Source organism: Pongo pygmaeus, chromosome X, assembly GCF_028885625.2.
Source record: "Pongo pygmaeus isolate AG05252 chromosome X, NHGRI_mPonPyg2-v2.0_pri, whole genome shotgun sequence".
Classification (NCBI taxonomy): Eukaryota; Metazoa; Chordata; class Mammalia; order Primates; family Hominidae; genus Pongo; species Pongo pygmaeus.
Genome location: NC_072396.2, coordinates 104552834 through 104574592, shown reverse-complemented (window position 1 = coordinate 104574592; position 21759 = coordinate 104552834).

Below are 21759 nucleotides of genomic sequence, written 5' to 3'. Positions count from 1 at the left end.
TACAAGAAATGAGAAAGGGAGTTCTTTCAGTTGAAATGAAAGGACACTGAAAAGTAACACAACAACTTAAGAAAGTATAAAACTCATTAGTATAGGTAAATATATAGACAGATATAGGACAACTTACTGTTTTAATGGTGATGGGTAAAGTTACTTTTAATGGTAGTACAAAAATATAAAAGTATTAAAAGTAACTATAACTAAACATATGTTAGGATACAAAACATAAATGAATGTACATTGTGACAGTAATAACAAAGTGTGTGTGTGTCTGTGTGTGTGTGTGAGTGTAGAAAGAGTAAAAATGCAGAGTTTTGGTATGTGATTGAAATTAAGTTGTTATCAGCTTAAAATAGATGGTTATGAAATACTTTATGTAAGTCCCATGGTAACCACACAAAAAATATCTATGGGAGTTATGCAAAGAAGAGAAGGGAATCTAAGCATATCAATAACAACAATGAAAGTCAATGAAACATAAAAGAAAACAGCAAGAGGCAAAAGTGGGAAGAAAAGAGCTACCAAACAGGAAACAATTAACAAAATGGCAATAGTAAATCCTTTCCCATCAATTATTACTTTAAATGTAATTGAATTAAATCCCCCGATCAAAATATATAGAGTGACTAAATGGATAGAAAACAAAAATTCAACCATATGCTGTCTCCAACAAACTCACTTTTAATTTTTTTTATTTATTCTACTTTAAGTTCTAGGGTACATGTGCACAATGTGCAGGTTTGTTACATAGGTATACATGTGCCATGTTGGTTTGCTGCACCTATCAACTTGTCATTTACATTAGGTATTTCTCCTAATGCCCAGCCCCCCACTCCCCAACAGGCCCCAGTGTGTGATGTTCCCTGCCCTTTGTCCAAGTGTTCTCATTGTTCAATTCCCACCTAAGAGTGAGAACATGCAGTGTTTGGTTTTCTGTCCTTGCGACAGTTTGCTGAGAATGATGGTTTCCAGCTTCATCCATGTCCCTGCAAAGGACATGCACTCATCCTTTTTTATGGCTGCATAGTATTCCATGGTGTATATGTGCCACATTTTCTTTATGCAGTCTATCATTGATGGGCATTTGAGTTGGTTCCAAGTCTTTGCTATTGTGAACAGTGCCGCAATAAACATACGTGTGCATGTGTCTTTATAGTAGCAAGATTTATAATCCTTTGGGTATATACCCAGTAATGGGATTGCTGGGTCAAATGGTATTTCTAGTTCCAGATCCTTGAGGAATCACCACACTGTCTTCCACAATGGTTGAACTAATTTACATTCCCATTAACAGTGCAAAAGCATTCCTATTTCTCCACATCCTCTCCAGCATCTGTTTCCTGACTTTTTAATGATTGCCATTCCAACTGGCGTGAGATGGTATCTCATTGGAAACTCACTTTTAATTTAAGGATACACATAAGCTGAAAGTGAAGGAATTAAAAAAAAGATAATCTATGTCAATGACAACCAAAAGAAAGCAGAGGTTTGCTATATTTACATGAGACAAAATAGAGTTAAAGTCAAAAACAGTCACAAGAAACAAAGAAGGTCATTACGTAATGATAAAAGGGTCAATTCTCCAGGAAGTTATGAAAATTACGTAACAATTATACATATATATGTACCCAGTATCAGAGCACCTAAATATATAAGGCAAACATTGGCAGAACTGAAGGGAGAAATAGACAGCAATACAATAATAATAAGAGACTTCAATACCCCACTTTCAATAATGGATAGAATATTCAGACAGAAAATCAATAAGGAAACAGCAGACTTGAACAACACTGTAGATGAAACAAACCTAACAAACATATGCAGAACATTTCACCCAACATCAGGAGAAGATACATTCTTCTCAAGCACACATGGAACATTCTTTAGGATGGATCACATGATAGATCACAAAACAGGACCCAATAAACTTAAGACTGAAACCATACCAAATATTTTTTCTGACCAAAACACATTAAAACTAGAAATTAATAACAAAAGGAAAACTAAAATTCACAAGTATGCGGAAATTAAACAACACACCTCTGAACACCAATGAGTCAAGGAAGAATTCAAAAAGGAAATTAGGGAGTAAGACAAATAAATGTGAAAATGCAACATTCCAAAACCATGTGATGCAGGAAAAGCAGTCCTAAGAGGGAAGTTTGTAGTGACAAATGCCTGTTTTTAATATTTTTTTAAACAAGGTCTCACTCTGTCACTCTGCATGTTGGAATGGAGTGGTGTGATTGTAGCTCACTGCAGCCTTTAACTATTGTGTTCAAGCAATCCTCCTGCCTCAGCCTTCCAAGTAGCTGGAACTACAGGTGCTTAACACTCATTTTTAAAAACAAGGAAGATCTCAAATAAATAATCGAACTATACACCTTAAGAAATAGAAAAAGATGAACAACTAAGCCTAAAGTTAGCAGGAAGAAGAAAATGATAATCATTTGAGAAGAAAAAATTAAATAGAACATATAAAAACTAGAAAAAAATGAAACTAAGAATTGGTTTTTTGAAACAATAAAATTTGATAAACATTTAGCTAGACTAAAAAGGAGCACACTAAGTTCTCAAGCACACAAGGAACATTCTCTAGGATGGATCACATGATAGGTCACTAAACACGACTTAATAAACTTGAGATTGAAATCATACCAAATTTTTTTTTTGGTATGGAGGTAAGGAAAAAAGAGAAAATACTCAAACCAATAGAATCATAAATGAAAGAGGAGATGTTGTAACTGATGCTACAGAGATAAAAAGGATCATAAGATACTACTATGGACAATTATATGTCAACAAACTAGGGGAAATGGATAACCTAGAAGAAATGGATAATTTCCTAAAAACATACAATTTATCAAGATTGAATCCTGAAGAAATAGAAAGTCTGAACAGACCTATAACTAGTAAGGAGATCGAATTAGTAATAAAAATACTCTCAACAAAGAAAAGCCCAGAAACAGATGGCTTCACTGATAAATTCTGCCAAACATTTAAGGAAGAATTAATGCCAATTCTTCTCAAACTCTTCCAAAAAATTAAAGAGAGAACACTTCCAAACTCATTTTATGAGGCCAGCATTACCCTAATACCAAAGTCAGACAAAGACACCATAAGAAAACTACTAGCAAATATTACTGAAGAGTGTAGACCCAAAAATCGTTGACAAAATACTAGCAAGCTGAATTCAACAGCATATTAAAAGAATCATACACCATTACCTAATGGGATTTATCACTGGGATGCAGGGATGGTTCAACATACACAAACCAACGACTGTAATACACTACATTAACATAATGAATATAATCACATGATTATCTCAATAGATGCAGAAAAAGTATTTGACAAAATTTAACACCTTTTTATGATAAAAACTCTTAACAAACTATGAATAGAAAGAAGTTACCTGAACATAATAGAGGCCATATACGAAAATCTACAACTAATAACAAATTCAACAGTGAAAAACTGAAAGCTTTTCTTCTAAGATCAGGAACATGTCAAGTGGATGGGTACTCTTGCCAGTATTATTTAACATAGTACTGGAAGTTGTAGCCAGTGCAATTAGGCAAGAAAAAGAAATGAAATACATCCAAATCAGAAAGTAAGAAGTAAAACTGTCCCTGTTTGCAGATTATATGTTATTACATATAGAAAACCCTAAACATTCCACACTCCAAAATACTGTTATAACTAATAAACTAATTCAGTAAAGTTACAGGTTACAAAATTAACATAAAAAACACAGTTGAATTTGCATGCACTAACAATGAACTATCTAAAAAGATACACCATGGAATACTATGCACCCGTAAAAAGGAACAAGATCAGGTCCTTTGCAGGGACATGGATGGAGCTGGAAGCCATTATCCTCAGCAAACTACACAGGAACAGAAAACCAAACACTACGTGTTCTCACTTATAAGTGGGAGCTGAACAGTAAGAACACTTGGACAGATGGAGGGGAACAAAATACACTGGGGCCTGCTGGAGGGGTAGTGGGAGGGAGAGCATCAAGAATAGCTAATGGATACTGGGCTTAATACCTAGGTGATAAGTTGATCTGTGCAGCAATCCACCATGGCACACCTTTACTTATGTAACAAACCTGCACATCCTGCACATGTACCCTGGAACTTAAAATAAAAGTTGAAGAAAAAAAACACACAAGGAACTATCTAAAAAGGAAGTTAGGAAAACAATCTTATTAAAATTTAATACTGTTAAAATGTCATGCTACCCAAGCTGATCCACAGATTCAATATAATTCCTATCAAAATTCTCATGGCAGTCTTTTTATAGAAACAGAAAAAATAATATTAAAATTCATATGGAGCCATAAAAGATCCAAATAACCAAAATAATCTTCAAAAAGGAGAACAAAGTTGCAGCCATCACATTTTCTGATTTCAAAATATGTTACAAAGCTTCAGTAAATGAAATAATTTGGTACTGGCATAAAGACAGACATACAGATTAATGGCACAGGAAAGAGAGCCAAGAAATAAATCTACCTGTATAAAGTCAACTGATCTTCAACAAGCATTCCAGGAATGCACAATGGGAAAAAGATTCAACAGATGGTGCTAGGAAGAGTGGATATGCACATAAAAAAGAATGAAATTGGACCCTTGTTTTACACCATACACAAAAATCAACGCAAAATGGATTGAAGACTTAAACATAATGCTGTAAAACTCCTAGAAGAAAACATAGGGAAAAGACTTCTTGATACTGGTCTTGGCAATGATTTCATGGGTACTACACCAAAAACATATGCAACAAAAGCAAAAATAGACAAGTGGGCCCAGGTCAAAGTAAAAAGCTTCTGCACGGCAAAGGAAAAAAACTTGATAGAGTGAAAAAGGAAACTAGACATGGGAGAAATTATTTGCAAACCACATATTTGATAAGGGATTAATTTCCAAAATGTATAAGGAACTTCTATAATGCAATAACAAAAAACACACCCCTAAACGAATAAGCCAAGATGTGGAATCTACCTAAGTGACTATCAATGAATTTATGGATAAAGAAAATGTGGTACATATACACAATGGAATATTATTAAGCAAAAAAGAATGAAATCTTGTCATTTGCAACAGCATGGTTGGAACTGGAGGACCTTAGGTTATGTGAAATAAACCAGGCACAGAAAGATAATTATTATATGTTCTCATTCATATGTGGGAGATAAAAAAAGAACTCATGGAGATAGAGAATATATTGATGGTTATCAGAGGCTGAAAAGAATAGTGGGGGGGGGCATAGGGGTATGGGGGAAAGGGGAGATGGTGGATAGGTACAAAAATACAGTTAGATAGAAGGAATAAGACCTAGTGTTTGGTAGCACAATAGGGTGACAAGGTTAAAAATAATTTATTGTAGATTTCAAAATAATCAAAGGAGTGGAATTGGAATGTTCCTAACACAAATAAATGGTAAATGCTTGAGGTGTGATGGATATCCCAGTTACCCTGGTTTGATCATCACACATTATATGCTTTTATCGAAATAACACATGACCCTTAAATATATACAAGTATTATGTATCCGTAATAATTTAAAAAGCTTTTAATGGGCTAAATACTTGAATATAAATTTCCCCAAAGAAGACAAACAAATGGTCAACAGGTATATGAAAATGTGCTCAATGCCACTAATCATCAGGGAAATGCAACTAAACATCACAATGAAATATCACCTCACATCTGTTAGGATGGCTATTATAAAAACAGAAAAACTGAGACAAACAAACAAAAAAAACAAAAAGAAAAGTGTTGGCAAAGAGATCGAGAAATTGGAACCTTTGTGCAGTATGGAGGTGCCTAAAAAAAATTGTACTGTATAATCTAGCGATCCTACCTCTGGGTATTTTTCCAGAAGAATTGAAATTAGGATCTTGAAGAGATATCAGCACTTCAATGTTTATTGCAGCATTACTCACAATGTCCAAGATGTGGAAACAATCTTATGTCCATTGACATGAATGGATAAAGAAAATGTGCTATATACATACAATAGAATATTATTCAGCCTTATAAAAAGAAGAAAATTCTGCCTTATGTGACAAAATGGAGAAAGCTTTGAAAACATGCCAAGTGAAATAAGCCAGCCACAGGAGGAAAAAAACTGCATAATTCCACTTATATGATGTATCAAAAATAGTCAAATGGACATAAAGTTTCAATTATGCAAGATGAGTAAGTTCTAGAGATCTGTACAACATTGTCCCCATAGTTAACAAACTGTATTGTACAACTAAAACTTGTTAAGAGGGTAGATCTCCTGGTAAGTGCTCTTACCACAATACATTAAAATTTTTAAAAAAGAAAAAAAATTAGAGAAGTGTAGGTCCATGAGTTCTTATCCACAATTCCAAAATATATAGAGCTCTAGAAACGAAAACTCCTTTTTAACTAATTTTATTGTAAATCCTGACCTGAACCAACACAAGGCTATTTAGAGTCTTTGTTTATGCCACTTAATGTGAATATTCACAACTTACGCTGATGAAACATTATGGTGCTATATAGTAAATATTACGCATACTTTATTATGTTTCTGAAATTAAAACGAATCCATATTCTGACCCATTTGCCACAAGAATTTCATTCAACTCTGGATAACATTATTGTAGTTCAAGTTTCATGCCTTATGTTAAGAAAAATATCCCATTACCTTTTTGTTCCCAACATCACACTTTTTATTGTCTGTAATGGGTCGTGATTGTGAATCTGGACATTATGACATGACTTAAAAGTTGAGGAAGTCTGATTCATCAGGCTGTACCACTTAAGGTACATTTTTTTTCATTTCCTTTTTTCTTTTAAAGGAAATTAAACATAGTGGTTCAGAGCGTGGGCTTTAGAGACAGACTGACAAGTTTATATGCCTATATTTTACTAGCTGTATGACTTTGAGCAAATCACTTTAGCTTTCTAAAGCTCTGCTATCATTTCTGTGAAATACAGATTAAAGAAAAATTTTGTGCTTTGTAGGGTTGATATAAAAGCAAAAAAATATTGCATGGAGATTACTTAGACTAGTGCCTGGTACATATACACATTTAATAAATATTAGTTGTCATCATGATAAGTAAGTCTGATTTAGAATCAAAACGGGAAGGAGGACTAAGAAAAAGATTATTTTAATGCATCTTGGATAAATAAAATCATAATGTTGTATAACTGCTAAAATTATTTTCTAAAATAAATATTTCTGATTGCATTCCAAAACAAAAATCTGACCTCTCTTCCACGTTTAAACCTGTGGTAATCATGCTTAAGGTATAATTATGTCTTAAATTATCTCATTTTAGGAAGCTGTATGAGGCTGTTCTTGCATTGCTAGAAAGAAATACTGGAGACTGGGTAATGTGTAAAGAAAAGACATTTTATTGGCTCATGGTTCTGCAGACTGTACAGGAAGCATGGTGAGGCATCTGCTCAGCTTCTGGGGATGCCTGAGGGAGCTTTTACTCATGGCAGAATCCGAAGGGGGAACAATAAGGTCACTTGGTGAAAGCAGGAGTAAGAGAGAGAGGGGGTAGGGGGTGGTGTCACATTTTACAACAACCAGATCTTGTAAGAATTCACTGACTATTGTGAGAACAGCGGCAGACCATGAGGAAGGGATCAGCCTCCATGACCTAAATACCTCCTACCAGACCCCACCTCCAACATTGGGGATTACATTTCAACATGAGATTTGAGCAGAGACAAATATCCAAAGTATATTAGAAGCGTAAAGAGATGATACTGTGTGAGAAGATATCTCATTGTGGTCTTGATTTACATTTCCCTGATGATTAGTGACGTTGAACATTTTTCAAAAATACCTATTGTCTTTTTTGGAGAAATGTCTATTCTGGTCCTTTGCCCATCTTTTAATCAGTTATGTTTTTTTCCTGTTATGTGAGTTTCTTGGTTAATTTTGGAAATTAACTCCCTATCAGATATATGATTTGCAAGTATTTTCTCCCAATCCATAGGCTTTTTGTTGCTTGCTTCCTTTGCAGAAGCTTTTTAGTTTGATATAGTCCCATTTGTTTGTTTTTGCTTTAGTTGCTGAGCTTTTGGTGTCATAAAAAAAAAACTTTGCTAAGACCAATGTCAAAGAGCTTGTTCTTATGTTTTCTTTTATAAGTTTTATGGTTTCAAGTCTTATGCTTAGGTCTTTAGTGTGGTTTGCTGTGGTGGATAGTGCAGCGATGAACATGTGAGTAAATGTGCTTTTTGAATTGATTCCATTTTGCATTGATTTTTGTGTATGACATAAGATAGGGTCCAGTTTCATTCTTTTATGTGGATACCCAGTTTTCTTAACACCTTTATTGAAGAGACTGTCCTTTCCCCATTGTGTAGTCTTGGCACCCTTGTGGAAGATCACTTGACTATATGTGTGTGGATTGATTTCTGGGCTTTCTTTTCTATTATGTCGGTCTATATGTCTGTCTTTATGCCAGTACCATACTGTCTTGTTTAGGTTGACTATTATCCAAAAGACAAGACATAATGAGTGTTGGCAAGGGTGTAGAAAAAGGGAACCCTCACACACTGTTGGTAGGAGGGTAAATTGGTACAGCCATTATAAAAAACAGTATGGAAGTTCTCAAAAAAATTAAAAATGGAACTATTATGTGACCCAGCAATTCCTTTGCTAAGTATATACTAAAGAAAATGAAATCAGCACCTTGTAGAGATATCTGCACTCTCATGTCTATTGCAGCATTATTCACAATAACTAAGATATGGAAACAACCTAAGTTTCCATCAGTGGATGAATGGAAAAGGAAGGAGATACTGTCACACTACCTGACTTCAAACTATAGTAAGGCCACAGTAACCAAAATAGCATGATACTTGTATAAAAACAGACACATAGACCAACGGAACAGGATAGAAAACTCAGAAATAAAGCCGCACACCTGCAATCATTCGATCTTTGATAAGGCCAACAAAACAAGCGATAGAGGATGGACTCCCTATTCAATAAATGGTGTCGAGATAACTGGCTACCCATTCATTCATGTGGAAGAATGAAACTGGACCCTTAACTTTCACCTTATACAAAAAGTGACTCAAGATGAATTAAATATTTAAATATGAGACCTCAAACTATAGAAATCCTAAAAGAAAACCTAGAAAATACCCATCTTAATATCAGTTTTGACGAAGAATTTTTGGCTAGGTCCCCAAAAGCAATTGTAACAGAAACATAAATTAACAAGTGGGATCTAATTAAACCAAAGAGCTTCTATGCGGCAAAAGAAACCATCAACAGAGTAAATAGACAACTTACAGAATGGGAGAAGATATTCATAAACTATGCATCTGACAAAGGTCTGATATACAGAATCCATAAGGACTTAAATAAATCAACAAGCAAAAAACAAATAACCCCATTAAAACAGACAAAGGATATGAAGAGACATTTTTCAAAAGAAGACATACAAGTGGCCAAGAAATGTGAGAAAATTTTTATGATCATTAATCATCAGAGAAATGCAAATCAAAACTACAATGAGATACCATATTACACCAGTCAGAATGGCTATTACTAAAATGTCAAAAACAACAGATGCTGGCAAGACAGTGGAGAAAAGGGAATGCTTATACACTGTTGGAGGGAATGTAAATAAGTTCAGCCACTGAGGTAATCAGTTTAGAGATTTCTTAAAGGATTGAAAACAGAACTACCATTTGATGCGGCAATCCCATTTCTAGGTATATACCCAAAGGAAAGTACACTGTTCTAGCAAAAAGACACATGCACTTATATGTTAATTGCTGCACTATTCAAAATAGCAAAGACATGGAATCAGCCTAGATGCTTATCAATGGTGGACTGGATAAAGAGAATGTGGTACATATTCACTATGGAATAATATGCAGCCATAAAAAGAATGAAATCATGTTCTTTGTAGCAACATAGGTGGAGCTGGAGGCCATAATCCTAAGTGAATTAAGGCAGGGACAGAAAACCAAATACCACATGTTCTTACCTATAAGTGGGAGCTAAACATTGAGCTCACATGGACATAAACATGGGAACAACAGACACTTCAGACTACTACAGGGGGCAGGGAGGGAAGGGAGAATGGGTTGAAAAATTAGCTATTGGGTACTATGCTCACCACCTGGGTCTGATATACCCATGTAACAATCCTACACATATACCCACTTGTATCTAAAATAAAAGCTGAAATTAAAAAAAAAAAACAAAAGGAAGGAGAGGCTGTCATTTGCAACAATATGGATGAAACTGAAAGACATCAAACTAAGTAAAATAAGCCACACACACAAATAAAAATACTGCATGATCTCACTTGTATGTAAAATATTTTTAAAAAGTCAAATACATTTAAACAGAGACTAGGACTGTGGTTACCAGGGGCTGGAAGCGTGAGGAAATGGGAAGATGTAGTTCAAAGGGTACAAACTTGAAGTTATGTAGGATATATAAATCTAGAGATCTAATGTACAGCAGGAGGACTATAGTTAATAATATTGTATTATTTATTAAAAATTTGCTAAGAGAGTAGATTTTAGGTGCTCTTACCACAAACACAAAAAGAGAGGTAACTAAGGAAGGTGATGGATATGTTAACTCAATTACTTGTAGTAATCATTTCATTATGTGTATGTATATATCAAAACATCATGTTGTACACCTGAAATGTATACAATAAAAATAAATTTCAAAAAGAAGTTAAACTATAAGTGACCTATACTGTTGAGTAGGATTGCAGGTTGTAGAGAATTCAAAACACTCTGTAACAGTTTCCAGTTCACAAACTTCAAAGGCCAAAAACTTCCTCAAACCTCTGGCTGTGTTTAAATTATAGTGAAAGTAGCAGGTTATTGTCACAAACTTGTTACATCTCTCAGTGAGAAAAATCACATGAAAATTAAAAGAAACAAATCATTTACTGATTAATTTATTCATAGATATATTGACCTTAGAAAGACCATATAGAATTAGATAATTGAGTACAACTTTACAGTTGGGGGAACAAGATCCAAAGGTGATAATTCATTTGCCTAATATGACAAAGGTAATAAATAACAGAAGCAGGCCTAGAATTAGTTTTCTAAGCTAGTTTTCCACCCCTTCTATAGCAAAACTCAACATGTATTATTTCACAAAAATATATAATATATAGATTTGCACACATGAGCAGATAGATGATGTGGCATTACAAAAATAAAACGTGGTTTTATCTGAAAAAAAGTGTGTTCTTGTTCTTTGTTCCTTTTCCATAAACTCTTGCTCTTGTTTTATGGATTCAATAATTTAACTCTCAGAAGATACTAATTATAGCTTTTAAAAAGACTCTTTTTGAAAAATTCTCTTTCTTTCTCTCTCTGCCCCCACCAATATACACACACACGTATATTGAGAGAGAGCGAGAGATAATTCAGTAGGATGAGAGAATATAAAGTTAATGTACAAGAATCAATATTTTTTACCATATATAAACAACCTATTAGATGGTACAATGAAAGAGAAGACCTTATTTGCAATAGCAACAAAAAAGATAAAACATTTAGGAAGAAATGTGCAAAAAATTTGAGGAAAACACTACTGAAAGACAAAAGTATACTTGAACGAATGGAAAGATATACTCTATTCTTGAGTAGGGAAGACTCACATTATAAAGATGTTAGTTTCCTCTAAATTAATTTATAAATTTAATGCGCTTCCAATAAACTATCATCTTTTCTTTTCTGAAAGGAGATTCTAAAGATCGTATGGAAAATAAGCAAGCAAAAATAGCCAGGAATCTTTGCAATAGAAAAATCATATATTAAAAATGAAAAATAATATATTAAAATATAAAGCCTCAAAAGTTAAGAGTATGGTACTGGTGAAGGAAGAGACGGGGGAACAGGACAGAAAGTCCTGAAATAGACCTAAATAGATATGGGAATTTAGTATAGGGCATTTCAAATCAATGTGGTAAAAAGGAATTTTTAATAAATGGTACTGGAGGCGGGGCACGGTGGCTCACGCCTGTAATCCCAGCACTTTGGGAAGCCAAGGTGGGTGGATCACCTGAGGTCAGGAGATAGAGACCAGCCTGACCAAAATGGAGAAACTCCGTCTCTACTAAAAATTCCAAAATTAGCCAGGCGTGGTGGCACGCACCTATAGTCCCAGCTACTCAGGAGGCTGAGGCAGGAGAATCTCTTGAACCCAGGAGGCGGAGGTTGTGGTGAGCCAAGATCGTGCCATTGCACTCCAGCCTGGGCAACAAGAGCGAAACTCCGTCTCAAAAAAAAATGGTACTGGAAAAAGATAAAGTTGGATCCACGTCTCATGCCATATACCGGGCTAAACTCTAAGTAGATTGATGTTGTAAATTTAAAGAGAAATTAAGCCGCAAAAGAACTGGAAGAAAACATAGGTCAATTCCTTTACAGTCTTAGAGTGGGAGAAGGCCTTTTTAACTATGATTCAAAATCCAGAAGCCATTAAGGAAAAAGATTAGGGCATTTGACTACATTTTAAAAAAGTCTTTGTGACAAAAAGCAACATAAGCAATGCAAAAAAAGAAAGACAAACTGATAAAATATTTGCAATTTGTGTCACAAAGAGCTGCTTTCTCATAGAAAATGTCAAGAAAAAGGCCAACAACCCAATAGAAAAATCGACATAGGACATTAACAATTTAAAGAAATGGAAAGATCTCTTAAAAATACGAAAAGATGCCCAACCTCATTCACAATAAGAAACACTCAAATTAAAACTTCTGTGAAATACCAATTCTTATGTACCACCCTGGAAAAAATCCAAAATTTATACTCTACTTATAAGGCCTTGGGGGAAAAAGTGTACAACTACTATGAAGTGGAATCTGGGAATATATACCATAATTACAGATCTATTTTCCCTTTGACGTAACAGTTCAATTTTGAGGAATCTATCCAGAGATATCCTATAGATAGATATGTACAAAATTACATACGTACCATGACATGCATACATAGTGTGCCCTGTCAGGCAAAAAACAAACAAAAATCAAACAAAAACCTAAATGCAAAAAAGCCAAAATTAAAACAACAACAAAAATGAAGATTATTACGTACTGATATGGAGACATCTCCAGGATAGCTTTTTAGTGAAAAATATTTTTAAGATGAAAACCAATATATAGTTTACTATCTTTTGTAATATAAAGAAAAATAAAATATATATTCATATTTTCCTGTATTTACATAAATAAATATTAAAATGGCAAAAATAAACTCATAAAATGATTACCTGTAGGGGAGTGGGGGATGCAAAGAAGGTGGATGAGGAAGAAGGGATAGGAATGAGACCAATCTTGTGTCCCTATTTATATTTATTTGACCTTGAACCATATAAATATATTATTGATTGAAAAAATAGTGATAAAGATAAAAAGTCTTTTACTTGCATTATCTCTATTTCTCCCTGTTTCCTTTTATTGTTTCCTTCTTTAATCTTTTGGTATGCTGATGTTATTATTGAGTGATCCCGAAATGCCAGAATCTGAAGGCTGTATTCTATAGGCCATTCCATTTCTCAAGAGGAAAATTAATCTTCTTGGGAGCAGATGTTTGGTGTCTCACATTCTGGGAGCAGGGGAGAGGGGACAGGAGTTGAGGGGTTCCACATTTAGTGTGTAGACTTTCACTTTATCCACCTGTTTCCAACTCCACATCTATTCCTGTGTTACCCTAGGTCTGTTTTGGTTCAGTTTCTCCATAGAGTAAACCTTTGTTTGTGGGTGAATTGCCTGGAATCTCTGGTGGTCATTCAACCACTTTATATATGGACTTTCAACAACTTATCACCCTATATTAGCCCCATGTCTCACCCTAGTTTTCTGAGGACTCTGGTATCTGTATGTCCTGGTCCTGTGAGTTCTCCAGTGTAAATCAACTTTCTTCTTTTTTTCTCCTCCTTCTCCTCCTCCTCCCCCTCCCTCACTCTCCCTCTTCTTCTCTTTCTCCTTCTTATTTATTCATCACTGTGGCAAAATATATGTAACATAACAATTTTAACCATTTTAGGTGTATAGTTCAGAATCATTTTATACACTCACTCTGTTGTGCGGTCATCACCACAATCCATCTCCAGAAATTGTTCATCTTCACAAGATAAAACTGTACCCATTAAACAGTAACTCCCCATTCTCCCCTTCCCTCAGTCCCTGACAACTGCATTTCATTTAGCATAATGTCTTCAAGGTTCATTCATGTTGTAGCATGTGTCAGACTTTCCGTCTTTTTAAAGGCTGAATACCATTTCCCTGTATGTGTACAGCACATTTTTTAGTCCATTCATCTATCAGTGAACATTTGGATTGTTTCCACTTTTTGAGTATTGTGAATAATACCGCCATGAACATGAACATGAACATGAGTGTACGAATATCTGTTTGAGATGCTGCTTCCCTTTCTTCCATCAATTAAAATAAAAATTATTTACTAAAAAAGATATTTGAATTGAGACAACAAATAGAAGGCCATTACTATGATTACCTCCATAATACCCTCCACAACACACACACACAAACGCACACACAAATGTGTGTGCACACACATATGCCTTCACTGAAAGGGAAATGGATTATGCTTCCCTTGTGTTGGAGGTGGTCAATGTTGAGGCCTTTGAAGTACTCTGGCCTCCAGCCTGGATTACTATAGAAAGTGGGATAGGGCCAAGCCTTCAGGTAACAATTGGTAAAAATAGGCCGGGCACGGTGGCTCACGCCTGTAATCCCAGCACTCTGGGAGGCTGAAGTGGGCAGATCACCTGAGGTCAAGAGTTCAAGACCAGCCTGATCAACATGGAGAAACCCCGTCTTTACTAAAAATACAAAATTATCCGGGTGTGGCGGTGCATGCCTATAATCCCAGCTACTCGAGAAAGCTGAGGCAGAAGAATCGCTTGAACCTGGGAGGTGGAGGTTGCAGTGAGCCAAGATCGCGCCATTGCACTCCAGCCTGGGCAGCAAGAGCGAAACTCGGTCTCAAAAAAAAAAAAAAAAAAATTGGTAAAAATGGATGACAGGTAGGGTGTTCAGAAAGTAGAGGAAGATGCAGTGACACATAGAGGGAGGAGATGGGGGATGACAAAACTTGTCCCTAACTATTTCAAACTAATTGTTCCTGGAGAATTTTAAGTGTGTCTGAATAGTAGGGACTTGTTCCACAATTATGATGTGAAGGGGCCTGTCCTATCACTAATGTGAGGCTTTGTTGTCCTGCTGAACACATTCTTGGCCACCAAATGTCATCTTTTGAAAGTGCTTGAGATTTGTGCCTGGTACCTTTATGCTAGTGCAGTGCTTCCTAAACTGGAGTCATTTATGAGTTACAACTTATGCCTCATATGCCTCCCATTTGCATAAAAAAGATAATTAACATTTTATTTAAGTTTATTTTAAATCTATTTGCCTTTTAAAATTTAACTTTGTCTTAAGCCATAATAGTTTGTGAGAAGTTGGGTTAATCAATACATTATATTTTTGGTAATACATATTAAAATAAATGCGTAAGTATTAAAACAAAAAAGACTATCTGCAAATTACTTAAAATCATTTAGTGTACTATCAGTGGTATGAATACCACCCTTAGGAATTACTGTGCTAGTGGAATATATATATACTCCAGGATTAAAGGAAGCCTGATATAGCAAAGTAATCACAGGGAGTCCTCATTATGCAGGACAAACTAGTACTGAAAAAAGACACTTAGAATACATGTGAAACAGGGAGTGTTTCATAATAAACAGTGAAAAAATAAAAGATTTGGTTGAGATTTTAGTTCAAAAGTGAAACAATTATGAAAAGAGATTTTATCTTACATTTGATATAGGTTCTAATTCAGCTATTTTCTAATTCTTAAAACAAAGAATGAATTGTTGTTTTTAAGGGTATAATTTTCTGGCAAACTTATGTGATAGCATGGTAACAATATCCTTCACTTCACTTTTGACTTTTATTAGAGGGTCATTTTTACAAAAATGTTTGAGAGCTGCATCATTTTTTCCAAGGACCTTTCTTAAGCTTTTATTATTCAAATAGTCCTCTTTTGAAATGTCAGTGCTGTCATCATCCTTGTTCATTTTCTCTTCTTCAATTGTTAACTTATCTAACTTTGCCGAGTGATCATTTGTCATTGACTTTGTAAGTTATTTGAGCAGTTCTCCAACATCTTTTATCTTCTTTATACTTCTGCATCTTTTACAAAATTTTCAGTTTCACTTTGCAAATTTTCACTGCACGATGTTGGATATTTACAGGAAGAAAAGATCATTGCTGCAATGGCAAGGGATAGACACTAGTGTTAGTCAAAGAGGGATGTTTAAATGGGCTGTAATTTTACTATGGCTAGTTCATTAATAAACACTTTTTATGTTATGGAAACTTTTGCTCTCTGCAGGAACATACTGTGTAGACTTTGATAATGAACATTTGAATAATAAGAACTCCTGTGTACATCCCCCAAAATTCCATCTTTATTTAATTAGGACTCTTTTACTATAGGAAACAGTCAACAATTCAATGATTTCAGTGACTTGTTCATTCATTCATCCATTCGTTCATTCATTGGTGTCCCAGTGGTAGCCATGATATTTTTTAACAAGTGGATGCCAATATTGTGGGTCTTAATAATCCATAAGAAAGAACACTTGTAATATCAGTGAACCAGATTGACCAAAGGCTTTAACTTAAACTGAAACAGACCAAACACCACTCAGAATCACTGCAAAATGCACTTACACATTGGTTGATTAATAAAGAAGAGGCACTCAAGAAAAGTGCAAGGTAATTTTATCAGGCTGTACAATTTGTCAAGAACTATGAAGGGTCTGAGATTTTACTCTACTTGCATGCCAGTTTTACGGATGCTCGGAGAAAATATGAAACTTCTGGGTCAGAGGCAAAGGATTTCATTACTCATTGCACAGCAAACAGCAGGAGCTTTGTGTTCATGTCAGCACCCCTTGCCCTTCCCCTCTAACTCCCACAGGGTGATGCAGAGGGGGCTAGGTAGAGGCTGTGAACACAGTGGCATCACAGCCCAGGGATCCTGAACGTAGGGAACCAAATCTTTTATAACTGGCTGCATATAAATGTGTTCAACATTTACTCTAGAAGGAAACATTGTCTTTATTATTCTGGATGTCTTGACCACCTCTTGTTTAACCCATTGATAAAGGCGGATTCCTGCTCCAGGGTTACGAAGATGACCAAACAGTTAACACTCAACACTGGACAGGTAAGGTCCACTGCAGTTCGTTAGTCATATATACTCACAGCCTAGTGGAGAAGGACACCACATGACATGCAGGGCCACATGGGGTGACATGTGGGAATAGAGTTAACAGCCAGGGGCTTTAGAAGGTAAGCTTTGTAGTATCAAGAGGATAAGGTGCCCCCCAGTTCTCGTGCGGGATGTGATTGACTTGTTTCAATAATTCTGAAAGATGGCAGGAAACTGAAACCAATCACTCAGGGATAAGCAAAAACTATGTGTCTTATCCCCTTAATACGGAAGATTGTTTGGCTAGGGGACCTTATCTACAGGAGCAGAGTGGGAGGGAAACTTATATTTTACTGAACAATAAGCAAATTTGCCCTTTGTCCTAGAAGGAGACACTATCTCTATCTTTCATGGCTCTTTGCTATACAAAAATCTTTGAAAATAATCATTGTCTCTGCTTGCAAGTGATACAGAAATGTGTGAGACCCATAGATAATTATTTCCCAAGACAATGTCAATATTATTGAAGAACAGATACATTTTGATTATGACAGTAATAAGACTAGGGTCACAACAAATGAAAACATATCTGATCAGTCTGAGCCAATAATTTCGACAGTTCCTTATATGGTGGATGAGCTCAAACTATAAAAATGGGCCTTTTCAATTGCATAAAAACCTAGGGTCCACTTGCTGGGGAAGGTACAACAAAGTCTCTGTATTCTGAGTATTTGATCATCAGGAGGTATCTTTAACCACTCCAGGTCTGGCATGATAATCCTAACTTTATAGTTAGGTAAATAAAATCTTAACCTTGGGAAAAGATAAGAATAAGAAAAACCAATCAGAAATGGAATAAAAAATAGAATAAACATAAGAAATAGCTCTTTACAGAAATGTTCTTAATGAAACGTGACAACCCAACATGACAACCTCCATCAAATTTCCACTGCTACCCTAAATACTACCTCTTTTGGGAAGTCTTTCTTATTTCCTTGGCTGAAATTAATCTCCTCATCTTCTGTGAATCCAAATGATTTTGTTTATAACATCTGTTGTAACAGCTATCATATTCTTTTGTACTATGCTTTTCTTATATCCTCTATGAGATATGGTTTCTGTCTCCAAGTAGCTTACCATCTTGTCAATAAATTAATTTTTAATTAATTTTTGCTTTATTTTTGTGCCACTCATAGTTCTCTGCAGGAAGTACCTGCTCACTAAATGCATATTGATCATAATTGGACAAAATAAATGGAAATAACAATACCCTATATGTCTACAGAACTTTAAAAACTTGTTATAGCTCCATTGTAACAAGGATTTTATTTGATGCTTCTAACGTTCTTGTAAACAAATTTTCACTGGATAGATGAAAAATCTGAGACACAGAGAATATTGGTGAACTTCTCTAAGTAATACATCTTGTTGGGGGTGTAAACTGATACAGATTATATGTAAATTAATTTTGACATGTATGTATACATACAAACACACATGTTTCTTTCCTTCTTTCCTCTTGTTCTTTCTCTCATTTTCTCTCTCTCATCTATATATCTAAAGAATCTTAAAAATACTCTTACTCTTGACTGAGTGGATGCATTGATTGGAATCTACCTTAAGAAAGTAACTTGAAATACAGCAGGTTTGTGGAAGGATGCTCATCACAGTGTTACTTACCAGAGAGAAAGTGTGTAAGTAGCTTAAAATGCCCCCAAAGAGGAAAGTAGTTAAATACATATGGTACATACATGCAATAAAATATTTTATTTTTGATGATTTAATCCCTTTATTTTCAGTCTTTTTCCCTTCATTAATATAGCTTAAAAATAACAAGTTGTGATGCTGGCATAGTATAGAGATATAGATCAATGAAATAAAATTGAAAGTTCAGAAATATGCTTTAATATTTATGATCAATTGATTTTTTACAAAGGGACCATGACAATTCACTGAACACAGAATAGCATTTTCAACAGATAGTGCTGAGACAATGGATACACATATACAAAAGAGTAAATTTGAAACCCCACAGTACACCATACACAAAAATTAACTCAAAAGGGATCATAAACCTACATGTAAGATGTAAAAGTATAGAACTCTTACAAGGAGACATAGGAGTAAATTTTTTGTGACCTTGGGTTAAGCAGTATTTTCTTAGATATGATACCAATAACAGCAGCCATTAAAAAAGAGATAACTGAATTTCATTAAAGTTACAATTTTTGTCTTTTAAGTGATATTGAAAAGGTGAAAAGATAGCTCCCAGACTGGGAGAAAATATTTGTAAAGTCATATATAAGACTTGGAACTGGTACCCAGAGCATATAAAGAACTGAATAATAAAAAGACAACTCAATTTTTAAAAACAAAAACAGGCAAAGGTTTGAACAGACATTTCTCCAAAGAAGATATACAAATGGCCAATAGCATGTGAAAGGATGCTCAATATCATTAGTCATTAAGAAAATGAAAATCAAAATCATAAAGTGATACTACTTCATACATACTAGAATGGCAATAATAAATGATAGATAACAACAAGTGTTGGTGAGAATGTGGAGAAATTGTGACCCTCATACATTGCTGGTATGTATGTAAAATGGTGCAGTCTCTGTGGAAATCAGTTTGACAGTTTCTCCAAAAGTTAAACCTAGTATAAACATATGACCTAGCAATTCCACTCCTCGTTATCAAAAAAGTAAAACATGTTCACACAAAAACTAGCAGCATTATCCATAATAGCTGATAAATGAAGCCAAAATGTCCATCAATTGATGAAAGGGTAAATAAAATGTGTTATATCCACACAATGGAATATTCTTCATTCATAAAAAATTAAATTACTGATACATACTACATGGATGAAACTTGAAAATACTGTTAAATGAAAGAAATCACAAAAGACTGCATACGGTATGATCCCATGTATATGAAATTTCTACAATGGCAAATCCATAGAGATGAAAAGTAGTCTAGTGGTAGTCTAGGGCTGAAGATGGGGATGGGAGGATGGGAGAGGACTTTCTTTGCGATGATGAAAATGTTTTAAAATTAGATCATGGTGATGGTTGCACAGCTCTGTAAATATACTAATAACCATGGAATTGTTCACTTTAAATGGATGAACTTTATGGCGTGTAAATTATATTATTAAAGCCATTAAATAGTATCATACAATGCATGTTTTCTATAAGTGGTTTTATTCAATCATCAATTTATTGTTAATATATTTCATGCTAATAAATATTTCTACAATATTTAAAAATCTTTGTTTTCTACTCATTACAGAAGCAATGCATGTTTATTGGAAAAACCTCAAGTAATATATAAATATGTAACAGAAAAATCATAGTTTTCTTTTTTTTTCTTTTGAGACAGAGTCTCGCTCTGTCACCTAGGCTGGAGTGCAGTGTCATGATCTCGGCTCACTGCAAGCTCTGCCTCCCGGGTTCACGCCATTCTCCTGCCTCAGCCTCCCGAGTAGCTGGGACTACAGGAGCCCACCACCACACCTGGCTAATTTTTTGTATTTTTTAGTAGAGACGGGGTTTCACCGTGTTAGCCAGGATGGTCTCGATCTCCTGACCTTGTGATCTGCCCACCTTGGCCTCTCAAAGTGCTGGGATTACAGGCGTGAGCCACCGCGCCCAGCCCATAGTTTTCTTGTAATTTTATTATTCAACAATATGCTTAGTGGCTGCTTAGTATTATGTTGTATGGTTGTGTGATAATCTACTTAGTTAATTTCATATTATTTTAATTAGCAATAGATTGGAAACAATCTGTAATAAATCACACTGTTATGAACATCTTTGTGCATGTATTGTGGTGCAATGGCCCAATTATATTGTTAGAATGAATTCCTACAAACATATTTGCTAAAGTGTATGTATATTTTTAAGGTTTTCAAAATTATGTACTGCAAATTTTATCCAAAAAAATACTAATTTGTATTCTAGTCGGTAGTATTTGTCTGTTTCCTCTCATTTTTTCCAACCATGGTTATTATTTCTTTTTTAAAAACATTTTTTGTCAGTTTGATAGATAAAAATGGTGTCATTTTAGCTTGAAATTATTTTTTATTACTAGTTAAATACTTTTTTCATAAACTTTTGGCCATTTGTATTCATTTATGAATTGCTCTTTAAGCCTTTTGCTCATTTTTAAAATGGAAGTTTCATCTTTTCTTCAAGATTACATTGAACAAAATAGTAGAATAATATTCAGCCAATAAAAATGTTTTATGGAAAGTTTTTACTGCTTATTTTCAATGTTAAGTGAAAAAACAGGATAGAAAATTGTATTTATCATACCAGCTTAACTGTATAAAATAGATTATGCTTTGGGAAAGACTAAAAAATGTTTTTCGAGTAATCATCTTTAGATAGTAGGTTTACATGGTTTTTATGTTCTTTAAACTTTGTATTTCCCTTGTTTTCTACAATGGACGTGTTATTTTTATAATTAAGCAAAATTTTTTTTCTTTCAAATCACAGAG